General features: G+C 31.7%; 1 protein-coding gene across 1 annotated transcript in view; it reads right to left on the bottom strand.

Moving 5' to 3' along the window:
* LOC145283865 (uncharacterized) overlaps nucleotides 1–22307 on the bottom strand; it is a 151511-nt gene that overhangs the window by 19126 nt on the left and 110078 nt on the right. The gene's annotated exons all lie outside the window — the stretch shown is intronic.

Raw genomic sequence — 22307 nt, 5'->3', positions numbered from 1 at the left:
GTATTTGGCATTAAATAATCCGAAACGGGTTGATATGCCGTAAAACAAAAACAACCAAACCAACCTAATGAATGTATTCGTGCACCTTGAAGAGCTTAGCTGATGTGATTAATCTGTAATTAGATTATGTCGGGTTTTAAATGCATATTAAAAAAAAACAAAACTAAACGTTTCTTTCTTTCTAGCATGTAAAATTAGTTAATCCCGAATGTATATTACATTTTCACACACAAAAGAAAACTGACGTCAGGTTCCCCTTTATTAATGAGAAAAGGTTATTCGTAAGATACGTCCATTCAATCTACGTGATACAAATGCCATTCTAAATCTTAGCGTGACAGCCCAAATATTCCACTTAAAATAAGTGTGACAGATTCTGTCCGTATACTGGTCTTTTATGAAGATGCTAATATAAGATCTGTCCATTCAAACCACGTGTTCACTTATGCAAAAAACATGCGCATACACACACAGAGTAAAACCCCGGGATACGGCATTACAAATTAGTAAAAAAAAATACAGTTCAGTATATAATACACATGTATATAATCAAATAAGATTATAAATAACACCGTAAGGCGGAGAAAATACCGTAATCAGGGACCGGGAAAAAAAACATCGTATTCCACAATGAAAAAAACATATCCTAGGGTTATATATATATATATTATATATATATATATATATATATATATATGCACACACAAAGGCCGCCCGGCAATGCCCGGTTGTATAAAATACGCACAAATATATTTTAATTAATACAGAAACTGAGACCTGTGCATGCGAGTATTGTGTTTTATTTTTTTAACCCGTTCACTTGTAAGTAAAAAAAGAAAAGAAAGAAAAATACTCGAGCGTAGATCGGAACCAAAACCTAAAGACAAAGAGTTAAGTACGATAACCATCAGGTCAGCGTGACTATCTTTAAAAGGTATTTTCAAATTACTTATTGTTAACATAAGTAATCTGTAATGTAAACTATTCACGCATGCGCATTCGTGAAACAGTCAGCAAACAGATAAAAATCCCACAACTCCAGCGTACAATTTTTCAATTTTTGACTCTTTTGCAGCCTTTTTTCCGGATGAAAATGGATTAAAATTTTTCCACATGTCTGAATACCTTATATACCAAATTTCAAGTTTTTAGATTAAAAATTCGTTGAGTGTATAGGTTGAGAACTGTCCACACACACACATTCTCACATTTATAGATATACATATCTATCTATGAATACATATGTAAGTTTATATATGTTTATATATATTAGAAACCCATTTGGCCCATTACTTAGCTCGGGTAAGATTGTTTGATCCAGACGAATATAAGATTGCAAAGCAAATTAAATCTATCTTATATTCTATAAACGTGTGTGCGTGTGCTTCTCAACCAATAACCTCGACGAATATTTAATCTAAATTTAGTATGTGGAAAACTTAATCAGGACTGCTAAAGAGTCAAAATTTAGAAGAAAAAAAATGGTACGTAGCTGTTGGACTTTTTTTTTTCTATTTGTTAACTGTTTCACAACTGCGCATGTGCGAATTGTTCATATGTTAAGAATAAATAGGTTAAAAACGTGTTTTGGAGGTGATGTCAAGCCGGCCTAATGGATATAGTGCTTAACTCGTATTTAGGTTTCGGTTTCGACCTCAGATCGAGTACTTTATTTTTACTTACAAAAATTTAACTATTTAGAAAAAGAAAAAAAAAAATATCGCACGACATGTAACAGTTTACTTTTATTCATTTTTTTTTTTTTTTTTTTTAGAAATTTATCTTTATGTTTTAATACCGGGCAACACGAGGTAGTTTGCTAGTATATCTATAAAAGTGTGTTTGTGTGTATGAGGGCACTTCTCAGCCTATATACTCAACCAATTTTTATCTACAGACTTGAAATTTGATATATAATGTATTCAGACATTTAAAAACTTTAATCGGTGTTCATCCGGAAAAAAAAGGGGTTGATAAGAGGTCAAAATTGAAAATATTGGTACATGACGATCACCGGATTTTTATGTTTGTTAACTATTTCACGAGGTTAGAAAACAATTTTTTTAAAAGATCATAGCAAACCGGTTTTATTGTTATTGTACATGACTCATTGTCTTTAAGCTTGGGTTTCGATCACAGTTTGACATCATCATCTATATATTAATACGATAGCGTGTGTGTACTTTTGTGTGTCACGATTACATCCGGGTCGTTTAATCGTTATGTTCTATTTCTCGTCATAAATAATTTTACCAAGAATTCTTCATAAGTTTTGGTTTCGGTTTCGATTATGGTTGAAGGAACTCAAGTTATATATAATATATACATATATTTTTTTTATAAGTTTTTATTTCGGCTTTGATTTAAGCTAATGCACCCAAGTCATATGAATATATCAAGCATGAGAAGACTTATTTCTCAAACTTTACAACATGGCAAGCAAGAAGAAAAGGAAAAAAAGGGGGAAAAAACCAACACACTGAAGATGGAGTATACCTCTGAAATATATTTATGTTATAAATTTCAAACAAGTAAAATATGTGTTTATTTTCCTAATATTACGTTGTGATTTTGGCTTTCAAGCGCACTTGATGCGTATTTTATTTTATATGGATATATTTTTGAAATCGCAACTTTATAACATAAAAAATCGATACAACATTAACTCTATAATAATATATACGAAATCTGCAAGAATTAAAATATCATATTTAAGCGTACTTTATGACCGGGTTATAACCGGTGAGATTAGATAAATACTTTTGCAGTTTCAACAAAAAAGCTACAATAATATTCCATTTACGCTGAACATCTACAGAATGCCAACATCAATATATTACATATGAATCAGTCCCCCGTGGAATTTCCACAGGTCCCGCTAATTATTATTAATGTTATTACGATTAATATGATTATTACTATTATTATTACTATTAATAATATTACTATTATTTATTATTACGATTAATATTAATATGATTAATATGATTATTACTATTATTATTACTATTAATAATATTACTATTATTTATTATTACGATTAATATTAATATGATTAATATGATTTACTATTATTATTACTATTAATAATATTACTATTATTTATTATTACGATTAATATTAATATGATTAATATGATTATTACTATTATTATTATTATTAATAATATTACTATTATTTATTATTACGATTAATATTAATATGATTAATATGATTATTACTATTATTATTACTATTAATAATATTACTATTATTTATTATTACGATTAATATTAATATGATTAATATGATTATTACTATTATTATTACTATTAATAATATTACTATTATTTATTATTACGATTAATATTAATATGATTAATATGATTATTACTATTATTATTACTATTAATAATATTACTATTATTTATTATTACGATTAATATTAATATGATTAATATGATTATTACTATTATTATTACTATTAATACTTACAAGAAGTGAACTATTTTAGAAAAAATGCAAATGTTTGTTTCGTTTTTTTTTTTGTTACTTCATTTTTATTATTATTATTTTTTTTTTTTTTAAAGACATTTAACGTTACGTTTAAAACAAGTCAGCGCTGGGTGCAACTTCAAATATGAAATTAAAAAATTAGCCTTGTTCGTGATGTAGATTCTCTGTAACTACGGAGTAAATATTTTTGATACTCGTTTTTGATTAGAAAAGGACTATTCCAATCATTTTAATTTTCTGCTTATGATTTATGTTAAAAAGCAAACAAAAAAACACCTCAATGATAATTTTAAATGATCAAATGAGTTTGACAGATATCTACTGGTTTGGTGGTCCCTTTTTCAATCGAGGCCCCTTTTCTCTTTTATTTATTTTTTTATTTTTTTGAGGGGAGATACAAGCAAGAAATAAGTTTGTTCGTCTCATTAGTTGTAAGAGCGGTGTCATTTACCGTTTCTTTTCCACCGATTAAAAGTCGAAGCAAACGATAAGGGTCAGCTCTTATCCCCTTTTCCGTTCCACATCGCCTCTGACCAACATCCCTGGTGGCATTTCGACACACGAAAACCTTCACGATGTTCACTCTGACCAACAAATAAAATGTTCAAAAAAACAACCATACGGTTTCTTCATAGCGAAGGACGATTGCGAAAAAAAGACAAATTAGAACTAGATAGTTATTTTGTTTAGTTAGTTCAGCTGGGTAAAAAAACTACTTATTTGCACACACACACACACACACACGTGTATACACACAAATATATATACACGTATATATATACGTATATATACACGTATACACACACACACACATATATATACACACGTATACACACACATATACACACACACACACACACATACAAGTTATAAAATGTATATGGCGATTAAGCTACACTGAATATTCCGCGTTTCATCCACTCTAGGATTCCTCAGGCTTATGCGAATAAGCCTGAAGAATCCTAGAGTGGATTAAACGCGGAATATTCAGTGTAGCTTAATCGCCATATACATTTTATAACTTACTAACTAGCTCTACCTACGTATTGAGCACGTTTGAAATAAATACTTAAAGTTTACGCATAAATCTATACTTTCGTATATTAATTTTATGTGAGTAAATTAAGTATATATATATATATATATATACGTGAAAAATAGAATCGAGGAAAAAATATGTGCCCATAAGAAGCTAAGTAGAGCAAAACATCGCAGCAAAAGTAACTAAGATGGAAAATTAAATTTAATATAATATAATGACTATGTAATAAATTAATTGAATTGGCCTGTGTCATTCTAACTCGGTTAAGCAGTTTGACAACACAAAAACATATTTTCGAATCTCACTGACTTTATGTAAAAGAAACAGAAAACCTCAAGTGAACCGCATACAGTTGCTAGTTGTATGCGTTTTTTTCCCCCATTTCTAATTATGCTAGAATTAACGTTCTATTAACTAATGCTTAACTAATTATTACTTAATACCATATTTTTAAAATATGATCCATGCAAACTACCAATGAAAACATGAAATGATAGAAAGTAAAAAGTCCCGGTATGTCTAACATAGCAACTTGTCTTCAAGAACTCGTATGCAATGAACGTTGTGTTCTGGCAATCCCAGAAATGTTAATGTGCTGACAAAAAGCCACACCAAACAAAAATCAGAAATAAAGTTGTTTTCTCGAAGTTTCAACAATAATATGGCTTTTATGAATTTTTGAGATGAGGAGTGGTTATTCGTATTATTTCGTTTCGGTCGATGTAACATTCGGCCTTCTTCGGGTGTATCTTGTCGAACTCTGGGATTTTTATTGAATTTCGCGCGGAACTATTTACTTCACGGGGGGGGTAGCATGCTCTTGTTCCCTCAGCCATGACCGGGTAGAGGTCCTAAGTAATTCACAATTGTATTTTTCGGTCGCCCACACTGAGAATTGAACCTTCAACCTACAGGAGAATATCACTTTCTACAATTGATTTTTCCAAGTACTCTAACAACTGCGCAACGAGTCCAAAAATACAATTGCAAAAAAACTCAACACTATTAAGGGGAGCGAAATACACTATTAAATAAAAAAAAAAAATGAGAACTATAATTCATATAAAACTATTATATCATAACTAAGTCTGTGACAACAGCATATTCTTTTCATTGTTTTGACTCTTTAGTATATATCCGTTAATATCTCATCTTTTTATGTATAGTGATGTGGTTCTCGGTTGATTAACTGTGTCGGATATATACTCGAGAGTCAGAAAAATAAGGATATGCTGTTGTCACAGCCCTAATCAGAACAGTAAGGAAAATTATGGGAAAATTTCAGAAAAACCTCTAGGCCATAGCATTTCGAAACTTAATGCTTCTCATCAGATGAAGAGAAGGATCATAATTATAGACAATGTAAATATAAAAGAAAATAACTGGCTGGATATTTAGAAATGAAAATGCAAAAAGAAAAAAAGAGATAAAATGATGAATAGTTAAAAGCAATTTAGACATTTGAACTTAATTTTACCTCTTAATTTATTCTTATTGTTCCGAAAATCTAATAAAGTTATAACTTATTCCTCATCTTTCCTCTAGTATATACTAGTAGTTCCGCCCGGCTTTCTTCGGGCCATATGTACTGTTCATAAGTTTATGTGCATATGTATATATTAAAAAGTGTGAATATGTAAAGTAATGCCTTTCGTACAATAGTCTTCCTTAACTACCATAGAGAAAATACAGGTAGACATATTCACTTTTATAGATATACTAGCATTTCAGCACGGCGTTGCTCGGGTGTTTGGAGGTCTGTTGAGCAAAAAAAAAAAAAAAAAAAAAAAAAGTCAATTTTTTTTTTTAATTTGACCCCTATTATGACCCCTTAACATTTGTTTTGAGCTCAAATCAAGTTATTAAGTTAGATTCATGTCCAATGAACCTATATATATACAATTTCAAGTGTTTAGACCCAAAATTGTCGGAGGAGTTTGGTAGAGTTCTCAAAAGGTCAAATCGTTGAACTTTGACCTCTTAACAGCCAGATTTCTGGACGAAAACTGATCAAAGATTTTCCAAAATCTCAGCACCTTGTATATCAAATTTCGAGTCTGTAGACTTAAAATTGACAGAGTTATTGCGTAGTGAAATGTACACACGCACACACAGACAGATACGTTCACTTTTATAGATATAACTGACACCAGGAGTGCGTACGTCGATTTCATTATGAACAAAAAAAAAATAGAAAATATATCGTTCCAAGTCATTTTATTCTATTTTAGAATTGCGTTTTAGCATCAACAAGTGAGGACTAATCAAATGTTAAGTAGTTTAACCAAAAATAATTCAATTAGTATGAAATGTAGAAAATGATAAAAATAAAATCAATGGTATGGTGAAATAATTTTTTTTTCATTATCGGTGAATAAGTTAAAAGAATTATACAAAAGATTGTTTTTTTTACGTTTTATTCGATTTTTTTTTAGTTTCAAAACATGGAGAATAAACAAGGGAATCAAGATGAATATCAGATATTTATATATATATATATATATATATATATATATATATATATATATATATATATATGTGTGTGTGTACACACACATATATACATATACATATATATATATATATATGTGTGTGTGTACACACACATATATACATATACATATATATATATATATATATAGATGTGTACACACATATATATACATATATAGATGTGTACACACACATATATACATATATAGATGTGTACACACACATATATATATATATACATATATAGATGTGTACACACACATATATATATATACATATATAGATGTGTACACACACATATATATATATACATATATAGATGTGTACACACACATATATATATATACATATATAGATGTGTACACACACATATATATATATACATATATAGATGTGTACACACACATATATATATACATATATAGATGTGTACACACATATATATATATACATATATAGATGTGTACACACACACACATATATAGATGTGTACACACACGCACATATATATATACATATATAGATGTGTACACACACACATATATATACATATATAGATGTGTACACACACACATATATATACATATATAGATGTGTACACACACACATATATATACATATATAGATGTGTACACACACATATATACATATATATATATAGATGTGTACACATATATATATAGATGTGTACACACACATATATACATATATAGATGTGTACACACACATACATATATAGATGTGTACACACACACATATATACATATATAGATGTGTACACACACACATATATACATATATAGATGTGTACACACACACACATATATACATATATAGAGGTGTACACACACACACATATATACATATATAGAGGTGTACACACACACACATATATACATATATAGAGGTGTACACACACACACATATATACATATATAGAGGTGTACACACACACACACACATATATACATATATAGAGGTGTACACACACACACATATATACATATATAGAGGTGTACACACACATATATACATATACATATATATATATATATAGATGTGTACACACACACACACATATATATATATATATATATATATATATATATGTACACACATATATATATATGTACACACACATATATATATATATATGATATAAACAATGCTTGAGAAATTCTTTAGTTTTACTTTGTAAAGAGAAATATTAATTATCCGAAGCTAAATAAGATAAATGTTGAGAATTGGAGAAGAAAGGAACAGAGTGCATGTGTGTGTATACATATATACATATAGATATAAATGTACACAAAAGTATACATACATAAAAATATACATACACGCACATATATAAAAGTATGCATCTACATAAATATACATGCACATATGCATAAAAATATACATTTACTTATATATATGCATAAATATACAAACACGTATATAAATATGCAAACACACACACGCATGTATAAATATGCATACACTTATACGTGTGCGTGCATATATATAAATGTTTGCATATTTATACATATGCATACACTTGCATATACAGATTTCTCTCTCTCTCTATATATATATATATATATATATTCAGGTATACGTGTGTATATATTTAGGTATATATATTCAGGTATACGTGTGTATATATTTAGGTATATATATTCAGGTATACGTGTGTATATATTTAGGTATATATATTCAGGTATACGTGTGTATATATTTAGGTATATATATATTCAGGTATACGTGTGTATATATTTAGGTATATATATATTCAGGTATACGTGCGTATATATTTAGATATATATATATATATATTCAGGTATACGTGTGTGTGTGTGTGTGTGTATAGTCGTGTCAATGTATATGCAGATATATGCGTATCTATGTATATTTCCAAAAATATATATAAATGCACACACACACACACACATATATACACACACATAGGTAATACTATACAGTAAAGAACTTAGTCAAAAGATCGTTGGTTTTAGAACAAGTCGGAAATCTGATCTATTGAGCAACAAATACTTAGCCATATTCCCAATCAACAAAACTAAATATAACGTTGGATCTGTAGCTTAAGTCATGGCGCGATGGGACTGATATTCCACAATTTTCAAACTATCGAAATCAAATTTGTCCAATCCTAAAGCAAGTCATCTTAAACAAAACTGCAGAAATCAATTTGGACGAAGGTTTCATATTCTTAACATATAAATAAGAACGAAATAATGAAGCAATCGTTTATACAAAATTTACTGTTTTTCTTTATTCTCTTTCATTAAAAAAAAGTGATGGGTTATTTGAAAATGAACACAATCAGAAAACACTATCCCTCATAATTATTAGATTATCAATCTTTTGAACGTAGTATTTTTTGTTCGAGTTTTGAATAACTCGTTACTTTCATTAATGGAACGAAATATCTAATTATATATATATATATATATATATATATATATATATATATATATATATATATAAAATAGGATATGAAATATAGAATATTGTCTTATGAAAATTTACCCAGCGTCAAATATCTTGTTTATCTAAAACAAGATAAAACAATAGTTCTCAATGCAAAAAAATAAATTATTAGAAATTATTTATTTACAATTTGTTTGCTTTAAATCGGTATTTCTTTGAGGATTTTCCATGTATTTGTCGTTCTATTCTTGCAGTGAATATTCAGTAAGATTATAGCGTACGCATATATATATACATTTGTGTATATGTGCACATAGTTACATATCTATATTTGTATATATGTTGTAATGTATATCTGTATAAATGTTGTGTTGTAAATTAAATTAAAAACAAGCTTTTTTTTCATACCATTTCCTACATCACACTTTAAAACCGTTGCACATTTAGTTTAGTTACGTTCTTAACACGTTAAAAAGTTTTTTTTTTTTTTTTTTTTTTACACACACGAGACCCTTCACTATTTTTAAGTAATTCTAATGTAATTTTTGGAACGGAAGCATATAAAAGTATCCATATTTTAAACGAAGCAGTAATTAAAAATTTCCGGAAGACGACTGAGGAAAATCAGTTGAAACTACTTGCAAAAAAAAAAAAAATCAGATTGACGAAAACTACTACGGAACTTTCTTACACATTAAACCTGAACCTATATATATATGTATATATTTAGAAAATATTGATACATTATTCAGACATGCAAATGTCTAGAAAATGTTCTTTATCAAAGACAATATACAAATATTTTATTTCATATACGTTTTTATTATTACTATGTAGTACTGTATACTTTTTCTGGATGCATCATCTCTCCCTCATTATATATATATATATTAGAGAGAGAGGGGGAGAGATAGAGAGAGTGAGAAAGATTCAACAGTATTATATAATATTGGTAATAAAATCGTATATGAAAAGTCCTTAATAAAGTAACATTTTCTAAACATTTGCATGTCCGAATAATGTTTCAGTGTTTTAAAAAGGTATAGCATATATATATATATATATATATATATATATATGATTACGTATGTACGCTATAATCTTAATCAATTTTCATTGCAAGAAAATGACAAAGATACATAAATAACTGGAATGATATTTAATTTGTCGATTCTAAACAGAAATCGTAATCATTAGTAAGTTTAGAAAAAAGTATACAAACGTTATAATTTATACGAACAATTCGAGATAAAAAAAGCAAAGAAATTAACTGTTGTTAACTTACTAAGATTAATAATCTTGACAACTTCGGAAGGCAATATTCTTGAACAACACAGCTCCATCCTAACTCGATCGGTTTCGCGAAACAATATGAAATCCTTATCTATCTGTGTTGGTCTTTTTTATATCGGCCACCGACGTAGAAGTTAAACTATGCGTATAGAAGGACAACACGGTTGACAGAAAGGGTCAGTCAAACTACTTTGGTGGCAAAGCTTTATTTTTGAATACGTATTATCTGTTTTGGGCCTTCGTTAATAGTTTTACGTATTGTACCTGCAAGAAAAAAACCTTATCCGCCCCACTTTACTCTCTTACTATCATGCACGCATAGATCTTTCTTGAAAAGCCCCCTCAATCATTAGCCCCCCAATCACCATCAACAAGTTTTTGGCGAAGGTCGTTTCCTGTTGTCGATGGGTTTTACAGGCGCAGCGACCGGCTCGTGGTACTGAGCGCTAAATGTCTACGATGAGCGGCCATTACCACCCCAGTCCTTCTGGCGAGCATCAAAAAAAAAAAAAAAAAAAAAAGAAAAAAAGACCACCAAATAAGAGACTTTTGAATCGTTGTCTCAAGTGGCTCATCAATGTCTTACACTTGTTTTTTTTTTCATTCCTTGGTAGATCTTGAAGAGCAAAGTCAAAAGTTAGTTGAAGTAGCACATTGAATTTCTTAAAATGTACAAGGGCCCTCCATTAAGTTTTTAGGCTTTATTTTATTTTTATTTTTTTGAAAAAGCATTTAAAATTATCGTAGATGCTTGAAAATTCAGTATAATATACCTATATATACTATGAGAAGACTGAACAATTTTTATGGTTTAAGGTGCAAATGAACAGCTATCGTACTTTGGGGTAACTGCGCCAAGTCTGGGGTAATTGAGCCAACTAGCTAAAAGTGCTCTTTTGGCAACCACGCATATAAAAAGCACTTTTTTTTTTAGCTAGAGCAATTACTCCCGGATTTGGTGCAATTACCCCAAAGTACGGTACAGCTAAACTTGGAATTCACCCTACTAAAGCCCGATTGTCACAGCTGGTGAATTTCAAAGATGCAATTTGGACCCGAGGACACTTAAAAACGATATGCAATAAAATTCTGACATCAAATCCTGGTGAAAATGAACAAACAGATGTAAATTTGAGTTCTGCACCATGCAAAAAATGACTAATTTCACCATTTGCCCCCCCCATTTAGCCCCAAATGTCCCCAAGGTCTTAACATATTTAAATTTGAGTTCCATACCATGAAAAACTGCTAAATAGACATACACAGAAAATTTTGGACAAATCTGGTAAAATAGTCACAGAAATGGAGTGTTTTTATTAGCCCTAAAAGGGCCCCTGGGGCACACCCAAGAGTTATCGCAAAGTATAGACAAACAAAATTATATAGAAATCAGTTACAACTTTTCAGAAAGTTTCATAAAAATCCAAGGCATTATTTTTTTTTTAATAAGCACAAAAGTGTCAATTTACACCATTAAAGGCTCTCCTAGGGGGAAGTAACCGGAGTTTTCCCGGAAAATCCGTTCTGTTACCTTTTTTTACTCATATCATGTTTAATGTTTGTGCAAAATTTCAACAAAACAAAATCCATGACGTGAGTATTGAGAAAAGTGCGGACAGACGAACGGACAAGGATGAATTTACAGGTCCACCCTCCTTTTGTCGGGCGACCAGAAAAGCTAGAGATGTAGGTTAGTGAAGAAGCAAAGGTAATAGTTACAATCTTGCTGTGAGGATTTCTATTGTTTCATATATCTTTCCAATTTGTTCAATGTTACGTTAACAATGAGTAATGATCTAAAAAGAAAATTTCAGATATGGTTTTATTTTTCTTCTCCTTCTAGTCACTTTTACCTCTGTTCTCGCTTTTTTATGCTCAAAACAACGCCAGCATTCATGCAATATTCTCGTAAGTTCACGCCAATTCACGCGAGAAGACCAATGATAAGATATAACCTGCACAGGAGCGCAGTCAGTTTGCTCGACAATAAAACTATTCATTTCTTTCAGTGCAAAGATGGAGTAATATTGTACGTTAAAGAAAAAAAACAAAAAACTCTCAAACAGTTTAATACGGTTTTATGACGCCCTTAAGAGTTGGTCCACACCATCTGTGTCAACAACTGCTTAATTTGATGCCGTTTGTAATATTTAATTCATACGCAAAGTCATCGTTATACAAGATGGTCAATCTAGATATTTTGATTTGTGGGAAACTCTGCGTATCCTACATTATGACAGAATTTATTTATCTCCCAATCTTTATTCAAGACTCACCATCACATTAATGTTCCAACCAGGAAAAACGATTATGCAACAAACCTTGTCTTTTAACTGAGAAATCTTGAAGGGGAAATTGAGATCTGGAAGGGTTGTATTAAAACGCGAAAGTATTTTACTGAAAGTTTACTGCGATACATAAATTCATATATATGGCGATTAAGCTACACTGAATATTCCGAGTTTCATCCACTCTAGGACGCTTCAGGCTTATGCGCATAAGCCTGAAGAGTCCTAGAGTGGATGAAATGCGGAATATTCAGTGTAGCTTAATCGCCACCTGCATTTTATAACTTACTAACTAGCCCTACCTACGTATTGAGCACTTTTGAAGTAAATACTTCAAGTTTACGCATAAATCTATACTTTCGTATATTAATTTTATGTGAGTAAATTAAGTATATATATATATATATATATTATATAAAATAAAGGAAATAAACGAAGGTTATAAAAAGAAAACGTGAGTCTTTGAATTTTCAACAAAATTTTGCACTAATATATATATATATATATATATATATATATATATAAAACACTAGTAGGGAGACCCCCCGATTTTGCCAGGTCGTAAAATACGCTTAAATATATTTTAATTTGCCCAGATTTCGTATATATTATTATAGATTCATGATTTCAAAAGTAAAAAGAAAAAAAAATATTTGAGTGGCATCAGCTAGAATAGAAACCGAAAATAAAACTGTACCATTCAAAGCTGGTGACGTTACCACTATACCAACGTGACACGCATATGACCTGATTAAAAATTTAAAAAAATAAACCAAGATTAATGTACAAAATATATAACGATTTTTTTTTCAATTTGTACCCATTTTTAACACCTCAAAACTATTTTAACCGGCTTAAAACTCAAAAGAACGACCTATAAAAAATCCAATCATTTGAGGCCCCTAGTATCGCTCTGCGACTTTTAGTTTCGGATGAGATAGAGTTTGAAAATATGGAGACACACAAATATATAGCATTTTATATATTAGATTATTGGAATCCTTTGAGATGGGTAATTTGTGTATTTATTTATGTATTTGCGGATTGTTATCCTCATATTTATATTTGCTGGTGTTTTACGACATTTCAGCCAAATCATCCTTCTGCAGGTGATTAACAGAGACGGAATATAAATGCCGAGTCTTGTAAATGTATCCCCAGATGAGGATAACAGACTGCAAATAAATATACAAATTCTATGGACGTTGTCATTGAAATTTAAGCTCGTTCCGGAATAAATTTTGCTCAAAAGAATTTGGTTATGAGGAGTCGCACTGATGTTTTAAAACTTATATCCACTGAATAGAAACCGTTTTATACTCGGTTACTCTCTTGAAAAAGTTATTTAAGATACACAAATAAAACTCTTTATTTGATATCTTGCTATTTCAACTCCAAACATTAACAACATAAACCTCTACTACAACAAATAAGCCAGGTCAGTGGAAAGTTGAATATTAGTAATGTTTCTATCAACCGACCACACATAACTTACAAACAAACAAAAAGCGGGAATATCATATATATATATATATATTGTTTGCAGAAGTTTTTAGATGAGACAAGTCATTGGTACCGTCGGTTTCAAACCCGATAATTAGGACCGTTTCAGATACCCATATCAATCTCTCTTCAGCCAATATTATCTATATAAATATAAATACGGTCATTTCTTTTTAGTAACGACCTTGGATCACAGTCACCTTCCTATGGAAGCAAATAACGTCATAATACTATAAAACAGTACACACATTTTCAAACCAATAAAAGAAAACACACACACACATCCTATCCTAAAGGAAAAGAAAAAAAACACAAGCAGAAAGAGAGAGTGAGAGAGAGAAACAACACAGGAGTGACCACAGCCGACTCGCCACAACCCAATAAAAGAGTAATAAAAAATTGAACATTCCAATGAATAGTAAACACACGTTTCCACCCCTTGGAAACACTTCAAATGAGCTACGAAAATGCTATTTTTACATCTCCAAAACATTTTGAAAATTTCTGAAGAGGACGCTTCACAGAACGTCTGAAACGCGTTAAAAACGATTTCAATGATTTAAAAACATTATTACAATGATCTGAACATAATTCTCAATGAAAAACCAAAACACGGAATAATAATGTTAAAAAATACACATTGTTGGTGACTACCCTCTTATTTAATTATTTTTATATATATATATATATATATATATATATATATATATATATATATATATATTAATTGTTGTTTACAAATATTTGAATGGCACACAGAGAAAAAGAAATTCAATCGAATGTAGTTTTTAGCCATTTTCTAAACAACCATATCTATCGAAAATGTTTTTTTTTTGTAGCACAGGGATTCGACTTTACCAAAGAGCAAATAAAATTATGAAGTTCAGCCATTTCTCTCATTAAAAGATTATTCTCGCGCCGTTCCATGCAATGCATTTAGAAAATCGTTTTATACGAAGGAATAAAACTTCGTGAACTGACACCCAATATTTGAATGAATCAACCCTTCTTATGTAATTCAATATGCACGATCTTTGGCAAAAACTAGAGAATAGTTTTCCAGCTCGCACAAGGAAACAACAAAGATGCTATATATCATACATACATATGCATACATACATATATATATATATATATGTGTGTGTGTGTGTGTGTGTGTATGTATATATGTACACACACACACACACACTCTGAGGTTATTGTTTTCCAGATGTCAAGTAACAATGTAACGAGGTTAATACAAAAGTGCTCAATACCGGATAAAACAGGGTATACGCTTTATTTGTTTTTACATAAGCAGTAATGTGTTGCTACTCAGTCATTAGCATGTTTCGGTCAGCAAGCTACTAGAAACTTCTTCAGGCGATACAGCCTATACGAAAGCAAAGTTAGCAATATTTTGCTTTCGTGTAAGCTGTATCGCCTGAGGAGATCTCTAGTTACTTGTAACTAGCTGACCGAAACATGCTCATGACTGTGTAGCAACATATTCCTGCTTATGTGAAAACAAATACAGTGTGTGTGTGTGTGTGTGTGTGTGTGTGTGTGATGGGACGATTCCAATATTTTTCCTGATTCTGATACTATAACCGATTCCGATTCTTTATAAATCTCTAAATATTTAACTATAGAGTTATTTTCCCTAATTTCTGTAAAAAATTTTTTTTTAAAATATGTTGACATTTTCGTAAATGTAAAATTACACTTGTGAGGGATGATCCATGTGTTTTAACTTTACTGGTATTTTTAAATAAATAAATATTTATTTTTATCATTATTCATAGAAATGGAAAATTTTGCTTTAAACAAAATTAAAGATAATTAAAAGAACGGTTTTGGTATCAGAAAATAAGCACCAATTTTCTAATTCCGATACGTCCAACTTCGTCGATTTTTCAGATTCCCGGTTCAGATAATCGTCCCAACACTAGTGTGTCTGTGTGTGCGTATAATTTAAGGTTGCCATTTTTCAAAGATAAGGTAAACAGCGAAATTTAACGAGGTTAATATACGAGTGCTCAATACCGGGGTAGAGCAAGTTACACTTTCAATTTCTCTTTACACAAGCAGTAATGTGTTGCTACACATTACTGAGTATGTTTCGTTCTTCTAGTATTTAGTTACTAAAAACCTCTTCAGGACACAACGCTTACATTCAAAAGCGGAATTCTTAATCTAAATCTAAGTATTCCGCTTTTGAATATAAGCGTTTCTGCCTGAAGAGGTCTCTAGTAACTAAATACTAGAGGACCGAAACATGCTCATGACTGTGTAGCAATACATTACTGCTTGTGTAAAGACAAATTAAATATATATATATATATATATATATATATATATATATATACAGTGAACGTATCTGTGTGCGTGTACATTTCCCTACGCAATAACTGTCAATTTTTAGTCTACAGACTCGAAATTTGATAGACAGGGTATTGAGATTTTGGAAAATCTGTGTGATCGGCCAGAAATTTGGCTGTTAAGGGGTTAAAGTTCAACGATTTGACCTTTGAGAACTCTACCAAACTCCGACAATTTTGGGTTTAAACACTTGAAATTTTAGATATAGGTTCCTTGGAGATGGATCTAACTTAATAACTTGATTTGAGCCCAAAACAATAAATGTTAAGGTCATAATAGGGGTTAAATTAAAAAAAAAATTGACCATTTTTTTTTTGCTCAGCATACACTTCCAAACACCCGGGCAACGCCGGGCACCCATGCTAGTATATATATGAAAGTGAGAAAAAAAGACAGCGAGAAAAAGAAATGGCGGACAGAGATATGGGTGCATTTATTAGTGTAAAAGTTTTATATACGACCGTTTTTATACAGTAAAACAAAATGCACGTGTTGGGTGTGGGAGTATGTATGTGTATTTTACTGAACTCGTTAATGGTTAAGAGCTGATAAATTTAATATTTAAGGGCCGACTAATACTCAGGATATCGCGTTTCAGATCGCAAAAGCACAAACTAAAAATAGGAGGCGCGTGCCAACTTAATTATTTCAACACAAAACTTGATAATGTTCGCCCTTAAAGTTTACACAGACATGAGGTGGTCTTAATGTTAGTTTTTCTTGATTTACCTGCTTCGGTTTTATAGCTACAGGGTGTCCAAAACAAATTGTATATATAAAAAAAAAAAAAATATGGAAACATCAAACTGAACAGGCTTGAACAATATGGGTGTGTTCTGTTATATAGGATGTCCAAAAAGTAACTTAGGGGTTTTGAACTTTTTTTTTTTTTAAATTAAATTTTCACCCCAAACAAGGCACATTGCCACTTTGATGTAGGGGGCTACTATCAGGGACATACTCTACAGGGGTAATATGTGGGGAGTTGGACAGCAAGATGTCGGTTCACGTTACGCTTGAACTTCTGCATGTCAGTACAGTTGGAGAAGCAGGGACCCGGAAGGGAATTCCAAAGTCTAGCGGTTCTGGGGAAGAAACTACTGGAGTAGAAGGCTCTCTTACATGTGAAGGGGTGTGATAAAAAAAAGCTTAAATACATTATTTTTGATATCTTTTTATAATTTTAACAATCTTACTAAGACATTGGAATTAAAAACACAAACAAAAAAAAACAATGCAAAATTCCAATAATCTTAGTTTATAAAAAAACTAGCAGGGGTGCCCGGCGTTGCTCGGAGGTGTATGCTGTGCAAAAAAAGCAAAAAAACAAAAAAAATGGTTAATTCTTTAAAACTTTGACCCCTATTATGACCCCTTAAAATTTATAGTTTCGGGCTCAAATCACTTTATTAAGTTAGATCCAGGTTCAAGGAACCTATATCTAAAATTTAGAGTGTCTAGACCCAAAATTGTCGGAGGAGGTTGGTAGAGTTCTTAAAGGTCAAATCGTTGAAATTTGACCCCTTAACAGCCAAATTTCTGGCTGACACCCGTCACATCGATTTTCCCAAATCTCAGTACCCGGTATTTAAAATTTCGAGTCTATAGACTAAAAATTGACAGAGTTATTGCGTAGGGAAATGTACACAGACAGACACGTTCACTTTTATAGATATATAGATAATGTCTTAAATCTTGCCCATTTTCAACGTCGCATATTTGTGCTCTTTCCAAACCATTATTCATGACAGATTGCAGAATCTCTGGATTAGTATTTAAACTCCCTTATTTCGTTCCTGATGTTTTCCTTCCATTCTTTGGTGTTTATTAAGAGACTCTTTCTTTAAGATATCCTCACAAGAAAAGGTTAAATCGCGATCCAGACATTCTGCAATCTGCCATGAATGTTTTTGGAAAGAGCACAAATAGGCGAAGCTGAAAATGGGCAACATTTAAAAGACATTATCATTTCAGTATTGATCTTTCACCCACCCCATAGCAGTCGTCATCACAAAAAATACAGGGCAGAACGATAAAATAGTCACCTTAGAAAAGACGACATGATTCCATTTCCGTTTGATGATACTGTTTTTTGTTTGTTTTGTTAAGGCGACACTTTATCATTCCACTCTGTATTTAAGCTACTTTATGACACGTTCCCTAAACTTTTGGAAACAGTAGTAGTACTACTACTACTACGTGAGTAAAATATAGAAATAAGGAATTCAGAAATGTCTAATTTTCAGTCTTAATGATTTGGAAAAAAAAAAAAAAAAAAGCACCGTCATTGTTGACAGCATGGGAAACGCTGATTAGACGTTGCCTTTCTGACAGACACGACATTCGCCAAACGAAATAATGAGCAACAACAGGAAACGGAAGTTGAAACTTGGACGTTGAGCGGTCAGTACAGCAATAATTACTGGCGAGAAAGAAAGAAAGCGAAATTGGCGGGAAGATAGAGCGGAAGTTGGAGGATTACATCATTATTTGGAATATTTTCTTATTTGTGCTCAGTGTACAAGGAAGGGGCGCTATATATACTTATGTTAAGTAAACCGTACGAGAGCATTTATTTCATTTCATGAAGGGATTCGTTAGACCAACTGCCAATTTTACGCGACGAATTTCTCCGTAAAATGAAAAATATTTTTGTAGCTTGCACTACATTTATATTCCATATTTCTCGCAAACTCTATTGTAGTAAATTCTAGAAAGTTAAACATGTACATAATTTCTTATCTTGTAATATATAATTCATATATATTTATAACTGTACAGACGATCAGAAAAAACACTAGGACCGTCGGTTTCAAGCCCAACATTAATGGGACCAGTTAATGGTAAATAATGTTAGGCTCTCGTCAGCCATTTTTTTTCTGTTTATCTTATAAATCTGACGTTCTATACAGTTTTAAATAAATATTAAGCTTTTATATTGAAAATCTTTTTCTTTATAATCGAACACTTCACTGGAATTCTTTCCCCAAAACGGTGAACAAATATAAATTATGTATATAATACATACATACGGTAAATACAGGGTAACCAAAAAAAAAAAAAAAAAACGGGCCCCAACTCTAATTAGGCCCCGTTTCTTAGTGTTTTGTCCGAATGAAATGGAACTTTGGTCATAACTACACATTAAAACACTAGGGTCTTTGACTGTAAAATGCTCACATTAAAACACTACATTAAAACACTAGGGTCTTTGACTGTAAAATGCTCAGAAAAACAACTGAATGTCCTGTTTTTTTTGCGGGGGGGTCACTGTGTGTGTATATATATATATATATATATATATATATATTGTGTCAGGTCATGTCATATGCTACTGGTACCATGTAACCCAGTACTACCTGCCTCATGGTCGGGTCACCGGCGACTAAACTGGTTCCCCCACCAGACTTGTTTGGTGAGGAGGGCGGCTAGTCTCCCTGGAGGATTAAAAACAAGACCTTCCAAAGGGCGAATGAACTCTTTTTCTGGGTCAACGGCCAACTAGCACCGTGTATATTTGTGCGTGTTTATATGTGTATTGGGGTGGAAAGGACTCCCGTAAGCCATGGTGAAGGCAACCTTTCTAGGAGAAGCAAATCTCTGATTTAAAAAACCATAAAGCGGGAGACCAGTACCCGCATTAAGCTGATCTGCAGTTTAATTTGTTGCTGGCTATCTTGCTCTTGCTTGTTGCTGGATCTCAACATTTTGAACCGAGAGAGAGACTTAGCTGTCGTACAAAGCTAAGACTCTGTAACATCGTCTTCGTATAGATACTCCCTCAGGCATTTGGACTCATGGATTTTAATCATCATCATATATATATATCTCCATTTTTTTTTTCACTTTTTTTATTTGGCAATTTATAACTACAATAAATTGCGGTTTCACTTAATGCCTTAACTAGCAAATTCTACCATTGCTACAAATATAATTTGCTGATTACTTTATGTCATATGAGGAGAAGAATAATAGCATTCTTTGAAACTCCGTGGAATAAAATAACCTATGTATTAGTTGATTGTTTTTGTTTTACGGCATATCAACCCTTTTTCAGGTTATTTAATGCCCAATCCAGTGATTTTGAACAATTTTTTAATAGAATATATTTGTTTTTTCCCCAAGTCAGTTTCTATTTAGCCCATAGTTGGGACCCTAACAGGTACTACAACCCCAGGTCAGAGTGGGCCTGGGAGCAATGGCAACTAGAGGGTGGCTCCACACTCCCCAAACCCGCAAGCTGGGGCCTCGCCATCGGATATAGGTTGGTCCTGGATATGACCTTAAACTATGTATAAGACTTGTATAAGATAATGGTGATCCTAACTCGTTCAGAACCGAGTTGCTAGCCATGTTAAGTTTATTTTTGTAATAAATCTTGCTCCCAAAAATGGCGTTTTTAAATAGCAATATTAAAATTTTATGCGCACCCCCTCCCCTTCTCAAAGAAATGTTAATACTGTAAAAGCAAATGGATTAATTGTTTTAATGAACGAAAATTGAAAATTTTTATTTCAAAATATAACTGAGAAGATGACCTATGAACTGTAAAAATTGTTGGAAATTTGGTCGCAAAATAAGTGAGCGGTGAAACGTTAAAGCAGCTCTGAATGAGTAAAACTAACACTTAACCATATATTCAAACACTACCGTGTTTGAATATATGGTTAAGGGTTAGTCTATGATATATTTGGTTAAGTGTTAGTCTATGATATATTTGGTTAAGTGTTAGTCTATGATATATTTGGTTAAGTGTTAGTCTATGATATATTTGGTTAAGTGTTGGTTGGTTGGTTGTTTTTGTATTACGGCATATCAACCCTTTTCGGGTTATTTAATGCCGAATCCAAAGATTTTGAAGAAAATTTTTTTAATAGAATATATTTGTTGTTTTCACGTCGGTTTCTATTTAACCCATAGTTGGGACCCTAACAGGTACTACCACTCCGGGTCAGAGTGGACCTGGGAGCAATGGTAATTAAAGGGTGGCTCCACACTCCCCAAAGCCCAAAAGCTGGGGCCTCACCACTGAATATAGTTTAAGGTCATATCCAGGACCCCCATTGAGGGACTTTTACCCTCTGCAGGGAGGCAGTCGGCGTATTCTAATGCCCCACCGACAGGACCTGGTTAAGTGTTAGTCTATGATATATTCAAACACGGTAGTGTTTGAATATATCATAGACACTCTTCGGGATGAGTGACGCGTATTTCTTTCTTCGCTGGAGCTGAGTTTGGCGTTTGTTTCCACGCGTCTACAAAATAATCGTAATGAGACTTTCCTTCGGACTCGAACTTCCGCAAACTAAGCGTTCCATGAGGACCGGGAAAACTCAATGGTACCATTTATGTGCGAGATATATCTAAAATGGAACGCGAGTCATTGACGACATTTTTAT

Source organism: Euprymna scolopes, chromosome 8, assembly GCF_053919585.1.
Source record: "Euprymna scolopes isolate OS-2025 chromosome 8, ASM5391958v1, whole genome shotgun sequence".
NCBI lineage: Eukaryota > Metazoa > Mollusca > Cephalopoda > Sepiida > Sepiolidae > Euprymna > Euprymna scolopes.
The sequence above is the reverse complement of the archived record's forward strand: the minus strand, read 5'-3'. Positions and strand labels throughout refer to the sequence as shown.